General features: G+C 41.6%; 1 long non-coding RNA gene and 1 other non-coding gene across 2 annotated transcripts in view; both read left to right on the top strand.

Moving 5' to 3' along the window:
• LOC123514038 overlaps positions 1 to 20000 on the top strand; it is a 208787-nt gene that overhangs the window by 79341 nt on the left and 109446 nt on the right. The gene's annotated exons all lie outside the window — the stretch shown is intronic.
• On the top strand, positions 5511 to 5592 carry Trnas-uga. Its single transcript has one exon. It is a non-coding gene; the product is annotated as a tRNA-Ser (tRNA).

The raw sequence follows: 20000 nt of genomic DNA, 5'->3' as shown, positions 1-20000 counted from the left end.
ACCACCACCACCACCACTACTACTACTACTACTACTATTACTACTACTACCACTACCACCACCACTACCACCACCACCACTACTACCACCACCGCTGCTGCTACTAATATTGCTGTTGCTGCTGCTGCTGCTGCTGCTGCTGCTGCTGCTGCTGCTGCCACCACCACCACCACCACTACCACTACTACTACTACTACTACTACTACTACTACTACTACTACTACTACTACTACTTCTACACTACTACCACCACTACTACTACTACCACTACCACTACCACTACCACTGCCACTACACTACTACTACTACTACTACTACTACTACTACTACTACTACAATTTTATTCAAGGAGTGTTTGACATTAAAACATGAAAACTGCTGAGGAAAAAAGAGTCAAAATCCACGTGATTGACATCCAAATACAAGACCAGTAAGTACAGCGACAGATAAACAAGCAGAATAAACAAGAGACCTTCCAATTTTGGGTGCGTTTGTTTGCTTCAACTGTCTTCATTTTCACCTCGTAATGCCCGCTGGACTCACCCTCTCTCTTCACGGTACACGCTTGCATAGGAGGAGAAAGCTACAGACACAGAGGACGTAAAGACAGGACGCTGAAAATATGTAACAGGACAAGATAGAGAACGTTCTGGCGGCACACATCATTACACGTACCCTAGTGACTTTACCCCGCCTCCTCCCTTTCATATGGAACGATCTTTTCTTCCCTTGGTGAGTCTGTGGATCGAAGGTCTTCCATGCACCGCCAGCAACAAAAAAATAACTTTACTTTGTCCACATCCTATTCTTCCCTCACCGCCAGTACTCCTTCACCCACCCTCCCCATGTGCACCAGCGGCCTTCACCAGCATCAATATCCCATCAATGTGGCCACCATACACCGTTTCCCCGTCACACACTGTCACGCACAACCCCACCGCCATATAACCTGCTGTATATCAATCTCCTCTCATATATCGGACTCCCATGCCCGTTACCCAAAAGCCTCTTCTGTGGACCAGTAACCGCGGCTAATGAGGCGTCGTGACGTGTATTGATTCCGCTGTGGCTATTGACCCGTTAACAGTCATCAGGCGGCCTCTGTCCCCTGGCGCGCAGCTCATGGGTCACGGCTGGGAGCAGGTGATTAGCCTCAGGTGGTTTTATTGGCTGATTTTCGCCCAGGGCAGTCCTTTCCCCGACATTCTGCACGGTGAATCGATGTGACGAGGGGTAATTGTGCTCATAACGTGCCGGTTTATGGGAAAATTGGAGGGAAGGTGTGGCGGGGAAGGAGAGAGGCAGGGCTACTATTGGCTTGGGACACAGTGCAGGCCTTTCTAATTTTGTGAGGCAGTGGATCCATTCGTCGTTTTGCTTCTTTAAATGTATGTTTATTTTCTCTCTTTTATCTTTATTTATTTATTTATTTATCATTTTTTTTTTTTTTTTGCATTTTTTCATCCTTTCGTATCCTGTCTCTACGTTTTATTTTCAGTACTGCTGCCTTCACCAATGACTATTAGTTCTTCCTTTAATATATCCTTTATAGATACAATTCAATCCTTAATATTATAGTTTGCTAGATGTCCAGAGTTGTTCTATTATAGTTTGTTTCTTTCTTTTCCAGAACATTTCCTCAGCCATAATGTACATAAGTCAAAATATTCCAGACTAATATAGGGGTCGCAGATGGCAGAGTGCTTAATCCCCTTGTGTGTGTGTGTGTGTGTGTGTGTGTGTGTGTGTGTGTGTGTGTGTGTGTGTGTGTGTGTGTGTGTGTGTGTGTGTGTGTGTGTGTGTGTGTGTGTGTGTGTGTGTGTGTGTGTGTGTGTGTGTGTGTGTATGTGTCCATGTGTGTGTGTGTGTGTGTGTGTGTGTCTATGTGTTCGTGTGAGTGTGTGTGTTCGTGTCTTCGTGTGCATGTGCGTGCAAGCGGGCGCCTATGTGGGTGTACTGTCGTAAGTGTGTGTGTGTGTGTGTGTGTGTGTGTGTGTGTGTGTGTGGGTGGGTGTGTCTGTGTGTTCGTGTGTCTATCTGTGTCTGTGTCTGTGTGTGTATGTGTGTTCGTGTGTTTGTGTGCGTGTGCGTGTGCCTGTGCCTGCGTGCGAGCGGGTGCCTGTGTGGGTGTACCGTCGTAACGCTCTGCATCGTGAACGGAGTGAATGTTCTTTAAGTATTCTGCAGGGAAGCAGGTCTCGCCCGCCCCGCCTTGCCAGGACCGCCTCGACGGTGTTTAACTTTAGTGAGGTTGAGGCAAGTTATGTGTCCCATGAGGGTGCCTTGAGGCCGCCCATCGCCCTGCTGGGGTAAAGAGGAGGCGGTGTTGGGAGGGGGAGGGGGACAAGTGAGTGAGGCTGGCGGCAGGTAAAGCAAGCACAGGGGGCGGAGAGGTGGAAAAGAGCTGTGGTGAGAAGGAAGGAAGGAAGGAAGGAAGGGAGAGAGGTAGGGAGGGAAAATGTGCCTTCATGCATTAATTTTTCTCCCATTTTTTTCTTTTTATGACCAGTTATGGATACAAAAGGTGAAATCGAACTTTCGTGTGGTTTGTGGGTCTCAGCTCCATTTCTCTCACTCCCACTCTCCCCATGACGTTCACAAATGGATCACTGGGAAGTTCAATTCATAAACGGAGGCACAAAACAACGCACCACAAAAAACAGGCAAGGAATGGAAATGGGAACAACGGGAAACAGAGGCACAAACTATACCACCATGCCACACTACTACTACTACTACTGCGTATTTCCATGTATGTTTTATCAATCAACAAATCTTTACTGGAAACATGAAAATGAGACAGAAAGTAAAACAGGAAGCATGCAGAAAAACTAACGGGAGCAAGCACACGAATGAACAAAAACACGAGATATTAGCAGGTCTGAGATACTGCAAACATTAGAGCGAGACAGGATAGGAGGCAGAAAGCAGGAAGAGAGAGCAGGAGTAGCGGAGCTCAAACGGAAACGAAAGAGATCACAGGAGCTGGGTACAGTGGCGTTGGTGGCGAGGTTAAGGTTGACGAAGAGAAGAAAAGAGAGAGAGAGAGAGAGAGAGAGAGAGAGTTGTGAGCAGATAATGTCAGGGATCTAAAGTTCAGGCACCGTGCTTATATTCATCTTAACCTGGAAAACTACGGGCTGGGGAGTCAAGGGGACGGACGACCTTCATCAAACGACGGTATACACATATGACCTGACACTCGCCTTTAAACTCCAATTCGCCGGGACGCAAGAAGGGAATAGGATAGTTAAAATAGTGAAATGACATAAATACACCAAAGGCAGATAAACGAGGCACAAGTGAGAGAGAAAGAGAGAGTGAGAGATAGATGATGAGAGACAGAGTAGTTGTAGCAGCGGCAATAGGAGAGAGAGAGAATGGGAATCTTAACAGAGGCAGACAAAGACTAAGAGGTTAAGCGTGAGTCAAACTGCCGCCGTCGCACCTTAGGAGTCTTGAGCACCTGCCGAGGACCGTCGCTAAGTCTTGTTAACGACCTCGTCAGGTATCCAGTAAGGATGTCTCGCGCCTCCACGTTACCCGGGGGGACGGCTGGAGAGAGAGAGAGAGAGAGAGAGAGAGAGAGAGAGTGTGTGTGTGTGTGTGAGAGAGAGAGAGAGAGTGTGTGTGTGTGTGTGTGTGTGTGTGTGTGTGTGTGTGTGTGTGTGTGTGTGTGATGAGAGAGAGAGAGAGAGAGAGAGAGAGAGAGAGAGAGAGTGTGTGTGTGTGTGTGTGTGTAGTGAAGAGAGAGAGAGAGAGAGAGAGAGAGAGAGTAACCTATTAATTTATATATGTGTAAGATTAAGAAGAAAAGAATAGTAAAAATTGAAAAGTAAGAAAAAACCCGAGTGATGTTTATATGAATGTTGAGAATAATAATAATAATAATAATAATGATAATAATGATAATAATAATAATAATAATAATAATAATAATAATAATAATAATAATAATAATAAGCGTGAAGACAATATAAAGAAGAGAAGAAGAGAATTGAAAAAAAAAACGGAGGAAGGAATAGGAGGAAGAAGTCAATGGAACACAACTTGAAAGCAGCAAACAAGGTAGAGTGTGATGCCCCGAGGTGTGTGTCCTGCCATGGCAAATTGTTCACTGTGGCATGGAGCGATTCTGTTCATGTGTGTGTTCATCTTTACTTGCAAGTGACACTCTCTCTCTCTCTCTCTCTCTCTCTCTCTCTCTCTCTCTCTCTCTCTCTCTCTCTCTCTCTCTCTCTCTCTCTCTCTCTCTCTCTCTCTCTCTCTCTCTCTCTCTCTCTCTCATTCCACACACACACACACACACACACACACACACACACACACACACACACACACACACACACAGAATATTGCAATTTTAATGTGTAAAGACAAAGGAAGACTAAGAAATTTAGATGTTCCAATACCTGATTTCTTAGGTTAAGTTTTTTTTTTTTTTTTACCGTTTGATTTATTGATAATGTGCAGAAGGAGTCTCCCTCACTACAGCACTTCCACTCCTCGCTTGTTGACTTATTATCGTTGAGTTTAGGCCATTTTTCGTCTCAGAGAGTGGTTATTGACATTTGAGGCTAAAGACATTATTCAGTATATGAAAAGCTTACAATTCGTCAACGATATAGCTTTTATACGTAAGAAGAAGGAGCCAGAGACAAAATTAAAACTATAAGGAAACATGCCAAGTTCATGAATGAGGTTTCTTTAGGAAGGAAACAAGGAGTATGCAGAACTTTTCTTGATCAGTTTTTTTGCATTATCCAGTTGTGTCACTTGTCTCATCCCTTCACATTTGTGACGTAGCTTTAACGTGTTTTAAGTATATCACATATTTTCCATAGAACTCCACCCACACGAACACTAACACATTTTTACAAACCAGAATACGTCTTCTCCTTGAGCCTTAAAGAGCTGGGAGCCGAGAAATCAATCTCAGCTGACACAACACGCTGACTAGCAGGAGTCAACACACTCCCCGTCTCGTGACTCTAATGAAGAAGTGTTAAGACATTCTCTGCCAATTGTAATCAAGACGAACGACTCGGCGGGATTGCCTCGCCCGAGTCTGAGGTTCACGCGATACGCCGGCCTTACATCCTCGCTGAGCCACTGACCCAAGTGAGCCAAATCGGGAAGTGCAAGGTTGCCTGAGCAACATAATAAGACTTATACAAAGTACAATGTCTGTGCTCTGGTTGTTGCCATGGTACCTCAGGTGTGATGCCAGTGTGCCAGAGCAACTCCACCTACCCACAGAATCCATCAAGTCACGCACATCATATATAGAGCTCAAGAATATGATTTACTAACCGATCCATTATCATTCTGGATGCCATCAACACATGCTGCTTGCCGCTCACCGATCAACACATCTGACGATACTCATAAAGGGATATAGTTATATATATATATATATATATATATATATATATATATATATATATATATATTCACATTTCGTGATTGGTAAATTTTAATAAATACTTATCTTGTGATTTTATAAACAAGCTGCGGTGTCCGAGTGGTTAAGGAGATGGACTTGAAATCCATTGGGCTCTGCCCGCACAGGTTCGAATCCTGTCCGCAGCGCTCGGAAATGTTTTTCTGTGTCAATGATATATTTATATATATATATATATATATATATATATATATATATATATATATATTATTTTATTTTATTTTATTTTTTTTTTCCAGAGAGGCAACAACTAGATGTGTCGGTGTCAAATAAAACAGACACCATCACCGAGACTGGTGACTGAAAAACGGCTTTTATTTTCAGGAAAACGATCATTCAAGATCGGAGAATTTGACGACAATGTTATCACTTGGCTGGCTTGCAAGCGAGAGCCTTCAGGTAACTCAACACACCTGTCTCCAGCTCACTCTCCCTCCCCCTCCCCTTCCTCCCCTCTCCCTTCACACTCGACGCTCCACACCACTACCACTCACATACCGCAGTCTCCCCCTTCCTCTCCCAGACTTCATCCCCCACCACCCTCCCTTTCTCCCTCTCTCCAGCTTACTTCCACCGCAGCACTCACCCTTCCCCCCTCCCATCGCTCCCACCGGCCCACAGTCACCTCGCCTCTCCCACGTTTATCGCATGCGCCGTTCCCTCGCTTTAAAACATTCCCGCAAAGGGCAGATTTCTGGCTCCGATATTTTGTGAATCATCAACAGGCGAGCAGAGGCAGTCGTGAAATTTGGGGCGCATTTTTCCGCTTGTACTTGAACGCCACGAGTTGATTTAACATGCTAGCGGCGGCAACGACGACGGCGGTAGTGCCTGGAGCCAGCGGCGGGGCTAATTCTGTAATGACGGGCTGGGGGAGACGGAGAGGGAGGAAAAGTGCAGAGAGAGAGAGAGAGAAAGAATCTTGATAAAAAAAAAAAACGTAAAAAATGAGAGTGAAATGTGGGTGCAATTTTTCACTTTACTGGAATCCTGTTCATCCAAATTTCCAGCAACAAAGAGAGAAAAAATAATTTGCCGTGGAGGACTTTTTTATGTTATTTATTTATTTATTTATTCATATATTAATCCGCCATCAAAGGTATGCCTGCTTGCGTGCGTACCTGTGTGTGTGTGTGTGTGTGTGTGTGTGTGTGTGTGTGTGTGTGTGTGTGTGTGTGTGTGTGTGTGTGTGTGTGTGTGTGTGTGTGTGTGTGTGTGTGTGTGTGTGTGTGTGTGTGTGTGTGTTTCTGTGTACGTTTCCACCATCCTTTACGCGCCCTTTTTCATTGCCAACACACACAGAAAAATTATATATATATATATATATATATATATATATATATATATATATATATATATATATATATATTATACCTTTTTAAGAAAGACTCTTGCGCTTTCCCCTTTTTTGTTGGCTTTTCTCTTAATGTGAGGGTTTTACGCTTAAGCCGGAGCCACACTGGAGGGAGGACAGATGTTGACGAGGGGACGCATGAATGAGAGAAGGGTGAAGGGGGGACGGGGAGGAAGAAGAGAAGGAGGGAGAGGAGGAAGGGGAGAAGGAGGGAAAGGAAGAGGAGGAGGGGAAGAAAGAGGAGAGACAATTAGAATAAAGAAGGAGAAATGGTTTTGAAATTCATTGGTGTTCCCTCCAATATAATGAAATGATGAATTAGCGAGAGAGAGAGAGAGAGAGAGAGAGAGAGAGAGAGAGAGAGAGAGAGAGAGAGAGATTTACTGTGTCTATTTATTATGCAGAGGAAAAGAAAAACAAATTTTGTATCGACGAGGAGGAAGGAAAATTAAATATGAAATAGAATTGTATAGAGAATAACAATAATAACAACAACAACAATAATAATAATAATAATAATATAATAATAATAATAATAATAATAATAATAATAATAATAATAATAACAACAACAACAACAGCATCAATAACATTATCATCGACAAAACAACAACAACAACAACAACAACAACAACAACAAGATAATGAAAAAAGGATATCCAGAGAGAAATAGTGAAGGACAATAATGAGGAGGAGGGATGTAGTGAAGCAAGAGAAAGGAGGAGGAAAAGAAAATAGTGAAGAAATTGTATAAGAAGAAAGGAAATAGGCGGAGGAATAGCACGAGGAGAACGAGGGGACAAGGGAAAAGTGAAAGAGAAGGATAAAGAAAAGAAAGAAATTATGAAGGAGAAGAATAAGGACGAAGGAAATAGTGAAGGAGGAGAAGGAGGAAAAGGAGAAGGAGGAAGAGGAGGTAACTGTGATAGAAAAGGATGAGGAAGATGAGGAATAGAAATAATAAAGAAGAAGAATGAGGAAGAAGGAAATACTGAAAGAGGAGGAGGAGGAGGAGGAGAAGGAAAAAGTGAAAAAGAAAGATGAGGAAGTGAAAGAAATAATAAAGGAGAAGAATGAACAAAGAGGAAATAGTGAAGGACGAGAAGGAAGAAGGAAATAGTGAAGGACGCATTGGAGTAGAAGGAGGAAGAGGAGGAGGAGGAAGAGAAGGAAGAAGAAGAAGAGGAAGGAGGGAGACTCACAATCCCGCATGTAACTCAACCTGGCTATACCTGAAACCGGTCTGGGGTAAACCAAAACTGAGCCGGTGCTGGTCGTAACCTCCTTTCCGCTTCCTTTGCCGCCTTTGTGACTGACACCCATCGTGGTCCCTGAGCCTCCCTCTCCTCCTGTAGCACATCACACCCTCCTTCTCTTATTATTGGAAGTAATTTAACCTGTGAATAAAATAACAAAAACAAAACGATGCTAATTTTTCTTCTGTTTCCTTATAAAATAGCAAATTTCTATCATTCAATCAGTTCTTCGCACGTTGACATATTTCTGTCACATCTATGACTCTCTTCAACTCTCTCTCTCTCTCTCTCTCTCTCTCTCTCTCTCTCTCTCTCTCTCTCTCTCTCTCTCTCTCTCTCTCTCTCTCTCTCTCTCTCTCTCTCTCTCTCTCTCTCTCTCTCTCTCTCTCTCTCTCTCTCTCTCTCTCTCTCTCTCTCTCTCTCACTCACACACACACACACACACACACACACACACACACACACACTATCTTTCCAAACACAGCACAGCACAGCACACCACGCTTTCAGTTCTCCCAAGTATTGCAGTGTCTCTTCATTCACCTCCCCACGTCTCATTGTGATGCAGCACCGCCTACTCTCCCTACACACCTCACCATATCATTACCATACCTGTAGCATTTTATACATCATCCTGCCACACACACTTCCCACACGCGTACCTCTCACAGTATATCTTTTTTCCTTGTTTCTCAGTTTATTCCTATGTACTTTTTTTATTCACTCTACAGGCTTATAGGTTAGAAAATGTATGTGTGTTTACTACTCCTTTCTCTTTCCATCTCTCTCTCTCTCTACCTCTCTCTCTCTCTCTCTCGCTTCTTTTATTGTGGTAATCCTAGTCAGTTAAAAAGAGAAGCTAACACGTTGGAGAATTTCAACGTTCGTGTAGCTAATTAAGACATCTCAACGAAATGATTGTTGGTGATTATTTACGACGTCAGAATTAAAAAAAAAAAAACTATAAAGAGAAATGATAAGTGAAGAAAAAAAAAAGGAAATATAGACTAAGGGATGAAGGAAATTTGAGTGTTAGTTGCCTGTTGAGAAAGATTTTGTCTGCGCTGGAAAATTTGATAAAGAGCATCGTTACTGTGTGTGTGTGTGTGTGTGTGTGTGTGTGTGTGTGTGTGTGTGTGTGTGTGTGTGTGTGTGTGTGTGTGTGTGTGTGTGTGTGTGTGTGTGGATTAGGCCTTGATTTCTTTCCTCCCTTAAAGGAATCCAGACAGTAAACACAGAACAATAACCATTAGTGTTGGATCCTTTATGGCGATTATGAACGAAACAAGCGAGGTTGAAGGGTTATAGTATCCCAGACTTCTCTCTCTCTCTCTCTCTCTCTCTCTCTCTCTCTCTCTCTCTCTCTCTCTCTCTCTCTCTCTCTCTCTCTCTCTCTCTCTCTCTCTCTCTCTCTCTCTCTCTCTCTCTCTCTCTCGTAATTTCTTCTGCTGCACATCCCGACCATTTGCTTTACATTTGCTTTCCATTTCTTCCGTCGTTTACAGAGAGAGAGAGAGAGAGAGAGAGAGAGAGAGAGAGATTGAGAGAGAACTGAAGGAAGGGATGGAAGAGGACAAATGTAAGACAAGACTTATTAGCAGAAAGAAGTACGATACGGATGGCTCACACAACATAGGAAGGAGGAGGAGGAGGAGGAGGAGAGGTGATGGTGGTGGTAAAGAAGACACGTTGACGTTTGTGATACTAGTTCCAGTGAGAAGGGAATTTGTGTTGTTTCGACCGTGTGTGTGTGTGTGTGTGTGTGTGTGTGTGTGTGTGTGTGTGTGTGTGTGTGTGATTTGAATAGTCTATCGTGAAACGTTTACTGTAGTCCATGTTGTCAATGCCTTTGATGATTTTAAACACTGATGTTACTTCGCCTCTTTAGTTGTTGAGAATATATATATATATATATTTTTTTTTGTCTTCAATATAAGAGGGAGAAGATGGTCAAGGGCAACAAAAAAAAAAAAAAGACCCATTTAGTAGCCAGTTCCCTTGCAGGTCCGAAAGTGTTAACCGAGAGAAAGAAAGAAATATTTTGAAGCCTCTCCCTTAAGTAAAGTCAAGTCATAAGGAGTTGGAAATACAGAAACACGCAGGGAGGTCCAGAGTTTCTTAAGACGCATTTCGTACGATGTTTTTTTTTTTTCTACGCTTGGCATCATTTAGGTACTCTACTCTTGAACTCGTTTGAATTTGTCTTTGTCCTTCTGCCAACAAGGGCATCACGCTTGGACGGAATATTCCAAAAAGGGATGAACGTGGTAGGTAAAGAGAGTGATGGTTGTGTGTTTTGATTTACTCGTATATTAGAATCATATGTTGATGAAACCAATTATCTTAACTTTTTGAGAGAGAGAGAGAGAGAGAGAGAGAGAGAGAGAGAGAGAGAGAGAGAGAGAGAGAGAGAGAGAGAGAGAAGGGGGGAGGGGAAGAAAACGGAAGTTTAACAGAAAACCATCTGCATGTTTGGTAGGCTTATACTTTTGTATTATGATTGGTCACAGGTCATTACTCAACACACTATCTGTGTATAGGCTAATCCATAATTCATCACTTTGTGGGACGTGACTGGAGGAAAATTACCAAGTATATGTTTCTTAAGTTTAAAATTGTAATAGGTCTAGTGCAGTGGTTTTCAACCTGTAGTCTGTATAAGCCGTGACGTCATGCGCAGACCAGACGCATTCTGGATCTCCCGCACCCCCATGAAACTACCTTACTCCTTCTCTTTACCTTGGGTTGGGGTTCCTCACTCGGGGCAACGGTTTCCGAGCGGGTAAGCTTTGAGATAGGAGGTGCCACATAAAGTACCCCCTTCAGCCCAGAAATTCCCGTGAAAAGCCCACATGGTATAAATAAATTTTAAAAAATCTCTGTGGGTGCCTGAAGTATTAACACTGTAATGATCAGTTGGGCACAGAGGAGTGTATATCACCTTGCTCTCAACAGGACGCCCTTCAGTTTGTTCTTCGAAACTTTTCTGTCTTTGTCCTTGGTCTGGTTACTAGCGGACTATGCGAAACAGTTACCTTTCACTTTATGTATTTGTGGTACTGAACACCTCTATTTTCTACTACTTTAGCCCAACCAGTACCATGACTCGTTTCCATATTCATTCTGCTTACTATCTGGTAATTTTATACAGCTTCAGAAACTCATTAAGATTATCAAAAGACTCTGGCCATTAATCTTTTGACCTCAATGAAGCTTTTCTAATGTTAATAAAATGATCTAATCGTACACAAATCTCAAGGTAAAAATATGTTCCAGTATTGAAGGGTTTGATTCTTTATGTAATGATTTTTTCCGGCGTTAAAATCACATGAATCTCTTACCTCTCAGTCTAATGTAATAGAGAATAATAACATTATTGAATTGCCATAAAACGTTGCATTTACTCTAATCCAACAAGAGTGACAATCCTGAGAAACGTTGAACCTTCCGCTGTATTTGTCTAGTGAAATTTGTATTTTTGCAGGATTTAATCTTGTAGTAATTTGTGTTTCACGAAACTCTCAATATTGGCATGGAGTCATTTAAATTTCTCTGACGTTGTTTCATGAATTAAAACGAAGGTTTCTGATTGCGTAAAGACAATATGAAAATTGACAGAGCGAAGGTAAAGTAAAGTAGTGACGTGACATCTGGTTTTTGGAGTATTGTAAGGTTACATAACTGATTCCGTGACTTATAGATGTAAAAATGTCGTCAAACCACCGTGTAGTGTGTGTAGCAGACTTTTGTTTCGTTTGTAAGTGAAAAAAGGAACACAATGTTTGTTGAGTAGAAATCTACAAAAAAAAAAAAAAAAAAATCAGCACAATACTGTAGGAAGCGGAATTCCTCTCTAACTACACTTTATGTACCTTTTTTCGTATTCACGCTATAAAAAAAAAAACAGCCCCAAAGTTATAATTCAACACCAGAATAGAGTATGAACATCACGAAATGAAACTCTGATCAGAAAATAATATACATAATAAAGGAAGCGGGAGCAAGACTGCCTATCACAACAATCTGATAAAGTCTTTTGTATCCTACTGTGAACAACGCGCCACACACTTTGAATGCATTATAACAGTAAAATTGTAAGAGAAATGTAGTTCAGTTATTGCCTTGCAGATTAACTCCTTCAGTACCATGACGCGTTTCCATATTCATTCTGGTTACTATTTGGTGATTTTATACAGCTTCAGAAACGCATATGGAGGATTAAAATAGTGAAGACTGTGGCCATTAATCTTCTGATCTCCACAGTCCTTCCTAATGTCAATAAAATTCTAAGATATAAATGTGTTCCAGTACTTAAAATATTAAGATACCTTTGGTAAGACATCGGGGAGCAACCAGTGACTGAATGAAACATTTGTTTGTCACACCGAATTTTCACATTTACCATTTAGTCTTCAGCTGCAACAGACGCCGTCCACTGACTGGCATCTTGTTCCCTGGAGAAACCTGCGAAATAATGTATAATGCGCCAGTCACTCAGTCACGCGGAATAGGAAGTCATGGTATGTGTGTGTGTGTGTGTGTGTGTGTGTGTGTGTGTGTGTGTGTGTGTGTGTGTGTGTGTGTGTTACCTGTCATTCTACTTGAAATATTTACCTTGATGTTTCTTTTCTGAAGAGGACTTGAAATTTAATGGAGGAGGAGGAGGAGGAGGAGGAAGAGAAGGAGGAGGAGGAGGAAAGGGGAGGAGAAGGAGAAGGAGGAAGTGAAAGAGTAATAGCAACAGCAGCAGCAGCAGCAGCAGCAGCAACAGGAGGTGGTATGATAAGTCATGCCAGAAGACCTGAAAAAAAGTTCATAACACCTGAAGGATTGCTTAATTTAGAAGATTAAAGAGGAACACGAAGGGAGTTATAAACCGATACATTTGTCAGGTGTTTCCTTCCTCTCTCTCTCTCTCTCTCTCTCTCTCTCTCTCTCTCTCTCTCTCTCTCTCTCTCTCTCTCTCTCTCTCTCTCTCTCTCTCTCTCTCTCTCTCTCTCTCTCTCTCTCTCTCTCTCTCTGATAGATACAGATATAGATGTGACACTCAGCGAAGGAGATCAATTCAAAACAAGACACATTAATCACAATAAGAAGAAAACATAACAGAACGAGTAACAAAGGAAGACGAGCGAAGTATTATGGCACGTCATCTTCGTTAACTGCGTTCTATTATTGTTCCGGATTTTTTCGTTTTCTTTTTTTTTTTTTTTACGAGAGTACTGGCAAGTTGGTATGTTGCGGCAGTAAGTTAGGGAATAAGTGTGATAAACAACGCCTCTTTTACTTCAGCACTCCTGAAATAAGCTCAACGAATTAACACATAAACGACTCTGAGGGGGTGGAGGAGGGGGTGGTAGGAAGACAAAATAATGGTAACAACGCTCATATACTTTGCCATAAACGTCGCAATCTTACATTTCACAGCAGTACGACTTCCCTTTTTTTAGGTGAAGGGATGAGAGCACATTCGTTTATATACACTAGTCATTATTATTATTATCATTATTATTATCATTATTATTATTATTATTACTATTATTTTTTTTTATTGATATTATTTTTATTATTGCCATTATTACTCGTTTTTTTCTGAGTGAAGGGGCAGGAGTCTTTGGTTGGAAAGTCAGCGGATTTGCCGCTTCCCTTTGCCCGACAGAAAAAAAAATGTTAAGAACGAGAAAAAGATTATCCCTTAGCACGGTGAAAATTTGAAGCTTTACGTTTATTCTTTATTTGAACAAATGACTAAACTAATTTATAGCGTAAAAAATAAGAATTACTTTTACTAAACAGGCATTAAATAATCATTAATTCTTTACTATCAACAAAGTCTTTGAAAAATTGTGTTCTAAACTTGAAATATATCACTCTCTAAGCTTGAAGGGAAACTTAACTTTGTGAAACGTTACACTTAATAACAATGAATAAAAAAGTAGAGAAAAATAAAATCTTAAGTGTGCATTGATTAATTTCTATCCCTTCACACATTACTTAGAGAACAAAAGATGATGTAACGTTAAAAAGTAAAAGGTAAATCAAAATATAATTAAAAGTGTAAACAGGCTGGGTAAAACGTTAAACCTGATAACACTGAATAAAAAGAGTGTGTGTGTGTGTGTGTGTGTGTGTGTGTGTGTGTGTGTGTGTGTGTGTGTGTGTGTGTGTGTGTGTGTGTGTGTTTATCACCTGGGGTACAGACATGAGTGTATTACTTCCACATCGACTAGTACACATATTTGCTTATTCATAGATATTCCATGAACGTTTGCTCATGACTGTGTGTGTGTGTGTGTGTGTGTGTGTGTGCGCGCACATGTGTATGTTTAACTTAAGAAATTCCTCTTCTCATTTATTTGTTCCCTTCCCATCTTCCCTCATTCATTCATTCCCTCCCTCCCTCCCCCCTACTCTCTCTCTCTCTCTCTCTCTCTCTCTCTCTCTCTCTCTCTCTCTCTCTCTCTCTCTCTCTCTCTCTCTCTCTCTCTCTCTCTCTCCTTATTACATTCTTTCTTCTCTCCCTTTCCTTGTTTATGTCTTTTCTCCTTTCTTCCATCTCTCCTACTTTACTCCTTGCTCTTCACTCCTCTCCACATTCTTTTCTTTTTCCTTCTATCCTTTGTTCTATTTTTTCGTCCCTTCAGTTGTTTTCCCTTTCTTCCTTTTCTTCCTTCGATCTTCTTCCTGACTTCATTGTAAACTTTTATTCGGAGAGAGAGAGAGAGAGAGAGAGAGAGAGAGAGAGAGAGAGAGAGAGAGAGAGAGAGAATATAAGGTCAAACAAGAAAGATGTCATCTGAGCTCCCTGTTGCATAAGAAAATAAGAAAAGTCAACGGTTAGAATTTATCCTATGAAACAGCACCACATTTTTACCCCTGGACAGTAAGCCGAGGCGGAAGGCTGGAGGAGGTAGGGGCCAGATGGCGGGTACAGATGAGTGTTGTCACAAACGTCCGAGGCAGGCGGCAGGCGTCCACCAAAAGAAGAATGAACTAGGAAGTCGCGTCGGTTCTGCAAGTGACGCGAGGTTGCATCATCGGAAGATTGAGCAAAAGCCGCCTTGGAAAAGTGGAAAAAGTAACTGGTCTGTCATGAACAGTCTCAGCGCTCCTGTGAACCGTGGTGAGCGTTGGAGGGGAGGAGCAAAGAGTGTTTTGAGTTGTTCTGTGTACTTTTTATATACAAAGGAGAGCGAGATACATGACCTTCCTTAGCTCTTACACTCCATTCGTCGTCATATTATTCTTTTCTTTATCTATTTTTTTCTGAAGTTTCCTTGTCTTGCTGTTGTTGCTATTGTTGTTACTTATATTCTTATTTTATTTCTTCTTCTCCTCCTTCTCTTGTTTTTTTTTTTTTTGTTGTTGTTGCTGCTGCTGTGATCGTGGTGATGGTGGTGGTGGTGGTCAAAACATTCGTCTTCATATTAATTTTTGTCTTCATCTTTATTTGTGTATCAAAAAGACAGCATGAGAAAGAAAAACTAGAAGAAAATGACCACAACCTGCAAACATTCTATCAAACAGACATAAAAAAGTAGAAAATGACAGATTAATTTCTTGAGAAGTGTAGTACTCCTTCACAACAGCACAAGTCATAAGAGGAAGAGAAACAGACCCGGATGCAGAATTCCAGAGTGTATCCTAGGAAAAGATGAAAGGTGAGAAACCATATGGTATAGAGGAACATTCTCCAGAAACATTAAAGGTATTGGCAAAACCCTCTCCCAGTGATGTGATCGTCAGAGTCCACGAGGTACATGCAATACCACCAGCGCTACCTGAAAGTGAAATAAGCTGAGCACTGGGATGGAGGAAATACAAGAAGAAAAATATGAAAGTAAAAAATGAAAAGACATATCAAGGTGATGGATGAATAAGATGAAAAATAACAAAAAGCAATAAGGCTGTAGAAACTAAGGTGAGATAATAGAGAATGTAAATAGATGCTGTGGTACACGCATAGAAGTGAAGGCTTGCAAAAAAATGACGTCATAATGAGAAAGGATTTATGTTTACATCAGTGAAGGATTAAAGAGGGAGAATGATAGAAAGAAAAAATAACGTGAAATATGAACTGGTTAATGTTGAAGTGAAATGATCAGAAAATAAAAATGAGGAAGGAAAAGATTAATACATGCGAACTGTTAACAAGAGAGAGAGAGAGAGAGAGAGAGAGAGAGAGAGAGAGAGAGAGAGAGAGAGAGAGAGAGAGAGAGAGAGAGAGAGAGAGAGAGAGAGAGAGAGAGAGAGACGGAAGGATGGATAGCGAGAAGTTTATAGCAAATTCAGCAAACATTATAGGATTATGTCAAGAACTACTTCATAGTGACTTACCTTCATCAGATCTTGGAGCATTCTGAATGAAAAATAAATAAACAAAAAGAAGTTCCTCTCAGCCCTACTCTGTCCAACTCTCTAATAGTACAAGAGTTAACCAGTACTCTCAGTCATTCATACCTTTCTCTGGTAAACTGTGGAACTTCCGGCCTGGGTCTGTATTTCCATCTTCCTACGACTTGACTTCTTTCATGAGGGAGGTTTCAAGACATTTATCCCTGAATTTTGGCTAATTCCTTTCCAGTCTTTTAGGGAATTTGCATTCAAGTGGGCCTTTTTTTATAATGTTTTGTTGCCCTTGGCTAGTTTCCCTCTTGCATAAAAAAAGGAGCACGACTTTTGCGACAACTACCACATCACTATAAACTATGACTAGATTTTAATATATTTACGTAAAAAAAAACAAGATTAAATGTGTTATGGCTCCTGACAGACGGCTTGGTTTTCGCTACACATAACCCACAACGATCTACCATCGGCTGACTTAGTGTGATTCAACATACAGAATTAATCATAGGAAGGAAAATTGACAGGAGACGAAAAAAATATTCATCCAAATAGAGGGAAGATTTGCTCTTTGATCCCTTTCCCAGCCTGCCTAGGGACACTGAGCCTCACGCATCACTAATTTGATACGTCTGTGGATTCTTTCAGCAATCACGATAACATCACTGTAATTGAGGCGTCTATTCTTAAAACTACGCAGATAAACGGTGGCAAGAGAGAGAGAGAGAGAGAGAGAGAGACATAGAGACCCCCCGAGAACACACACACAAGAAAACTAAAACAAAACAATAGTGAAAAAAGGTGCCAGCGATCATTAGTTATCCCAGCACCACCACCACTGACGACCGCTGTTTGTTGACTCCCATGTTCTCCGTCCATACTTGCCGCCCAAATATTGGCCCAATGGTGCTATTGACATTTGCAAGGGAATAATTTACACAGGCAAACACAAACTGTAATTACCGGGGTGCCGCCTGTGTGTCCAACGTAATTTATTAATGTTGGGTAATATGCACTCCACTACTTCCCTTAATCACAGAAAGAGTCAATGTTTGGAATGTGCACTTGCTTCAACACGGCGCCTGGAGAGAGAGAGAGAGAGAGAGAGAGAGAGAGAGAGAGAGAGGGGTTGGGAGGCGGGAGGTGATAAAGAAGGAAAGGGAAAATGAAGGGTAGTAAGATGTAATGGAATAGGGAATTAACAGATAAGGGGAGGGAGAGGCTTAGTTCTTGAAGGCAGGAGAGAGAGAAGAGAGAGAGAGAGAGAGAGAGAGAGAGAGAGAGAGAGAGAGAGAGAGAGAGAGAGAGAGAGGAGAAGAGGAAGAGAAGATAGTACTGCAATGACAAGAGGAAGGAAGAGAAGGAAGCAAAAAAGAAGAATTAAAAAAACAGATGGAATGGAGGTTTGGAGATAGTGGAGGGTCTGTAAAGGGAGCGAAAAATGATAAGAGAAACGAGGAGGAAGCTAGAGGGAGAGAGGAAGGGTGAGCGCAGTAGACGAAGAACAGTGAACACAGGCGGAATGCTTGATAAAAAGAGGGAGAGAGAGAAAAAAAAAGAAAAAGGACCAGAGAGAGAGAGAGAGAGAGAGAGAGGATGAATAAGCCAAAAGATGAACGGGACATGCGTAAGAGAGAGAGAGAGAGAGAGAGAGAGAGAGAGAGAGAAGAGAGAGAGAGAGAGAGAGAGAGAGAGAGAGAGAGAGAGAGAGAGAGAAAGAGAATGTCGCTTAGAATATATCAACACATCGCCTCAACAATATCCTGAGTGTCTCTTTAACTAGACTCCTCCTCCTCCTCCTCCTCCTCCTCCTCCTCCTCTTCCTCCTCCTCCTCCTCCTCTTCCTCCTCCTATTCCTCCTCTTCTTCCTCTTTCTTCTTCCACTGTCTCATCCTTCTTCATTCTTTTTCGTCCCTCACTTTTTCCCCTCCTGTTCTTGTTTCTCCCTTCCCTCTTTGTCTCTCTTCTTTTTTATTTGTTTCTGTTTTTTTTTTCTCTTTATTTCTTCCTTCTTAGTCTTGTGTTCTTATTTTTCCTTCTACTAAATCCATCTTTTCCTTTCTTCGTCTTGTAGTGTGTGTGTGTGTGTGTGTGTATTCTTTTAATCTCCTTCTTCTTTCTTCCTCCTCCTCCTTCTCCTCCTCCTATTTTCTACTCTCCTCAGCCTCCGTTTTTTGTTCTTTTTCCCTTTTTTTCAGAAGGTGTAAAGAAAACTGTAGGTCTTTCAACATAGACCCTTCCTGAAGTACTCCTCTGCCTCTTCCTTGTCCTCGAATACTTACTGCTCCTTTGCTCGCCATAGTACCCAAACCACCTCTCTCTCTCTCTCTCTCTCTCTCTCTCTCTCTCTCTCTCTCTCTCTCTCTCTCTCTCTCTCTCTCTCTCTCTCTCTCTCTCTCTCTCTCTCTCTCTCTCTCTCTCTCTCTCTCTCTCTCTCTCATGAATATTATAAAAACTTTTGAATATTATACGTAAAAATTCAAGACTATTTTACTTTCCAGCGACTCTTCAAAAGAACAATGCTTTTCATTTTGTTGAATAATCCCAATCGTCTCTCTCTCTCTCTCTCTCTCTCTCTCTCTCTCTCTCTCTCTCTCTCTCTCTCTCTCTCTCTCTCTCTCTCTCTCTCTCTCTCTCTCTCTCTCTCTCTCTCTCTCTCTCTCTCTCAGTGGGTTCCTTTTGACCCTTAAGGCGTTTCGTCCCAAGTCACTAGAGACATGGAGGGAGGAGGAGGAGGAGGAGGAGCAGGTAAAAGGAGGAGGAAGTTCTGGTCTTCTGGTTATTTCATAGTCCTTGGGTCTTTTCATGTTTACCGAGGACGCTTGGGCGTTCTCTGCACTATGCCGATGTGCCCCAAGGAGGAGATGAAGGAGAAGGTTAACGAGGGAGGATCGAGGAAGAACAGGAAATAGAGCACAAGGTGAAGTGTAGAGGGAGGATAAATAAGAAAGTGTTCTTGATGTTGCTATCGGGTTAGAGAGAGAGAGAGAGAGAGAGAGAGAGAGAGAGAGAGAGAGAGAGAGAGAGAGAGAGAGAGAGAGTCATGCAAATTTAAGATACCAGATTATTCATGTTCACTCCTTCTACAACGTCGCATTTCTCTCCATTGATTTCTTTGTTTGCCGTTTTGTTTTTTTTCTGGATGCGTAAACACTGCATGAATAATAAAGAACACAAAAAAGGAAGAATTCCGAAGGTATCTATAAATTAAGTATTCAAAGCAAAATTAATGAACTTCCCTAGATCATTCTGATGTCACCACTGCCATTTCATCTATTCCTATAGCTAAATCCTTTACTCCAACCTTTCTTAAAAGCTCTACCTTGGATGATTCAGGGCTTTCTCCATCTCCACTCTCTGACTACTCTCTGCTACCTATTCAAATAACTCACAATGACGTTTTTTCGTGCCTTCGCTGGTCTAAATCGCCGGAAGGCTTATGGTCTGATAGCATTCCTCCTATTCTTCTCCAAGAACTGTGCCTCCCAGCCTTTACCTGGCCTAGTCAAACTCTTTCAACTTCTGTCTATCGACCTCTATCTTTCTTTCTAGCTGGTAGCTTGCCTTCATTCAGCCTCTT

Source organism: Portunus trituberculatus, chromosome 37 (genome assembly GCF_017591435.1).
Source record: "Portunus trituberculatus isolate SZX2019 chromosome 37, ASM1759143v1, whole genome shotgun sequence".
Lineage (NCBI taxonomy): Eukaryota > Metazoa > Arthropoda > Malacostraca > Decapoda > Portunidae > Portunus > Portunus trituberculatus.
This window is presented reverse-complemented; position numbering and strand designations above follow the sequence as displayed.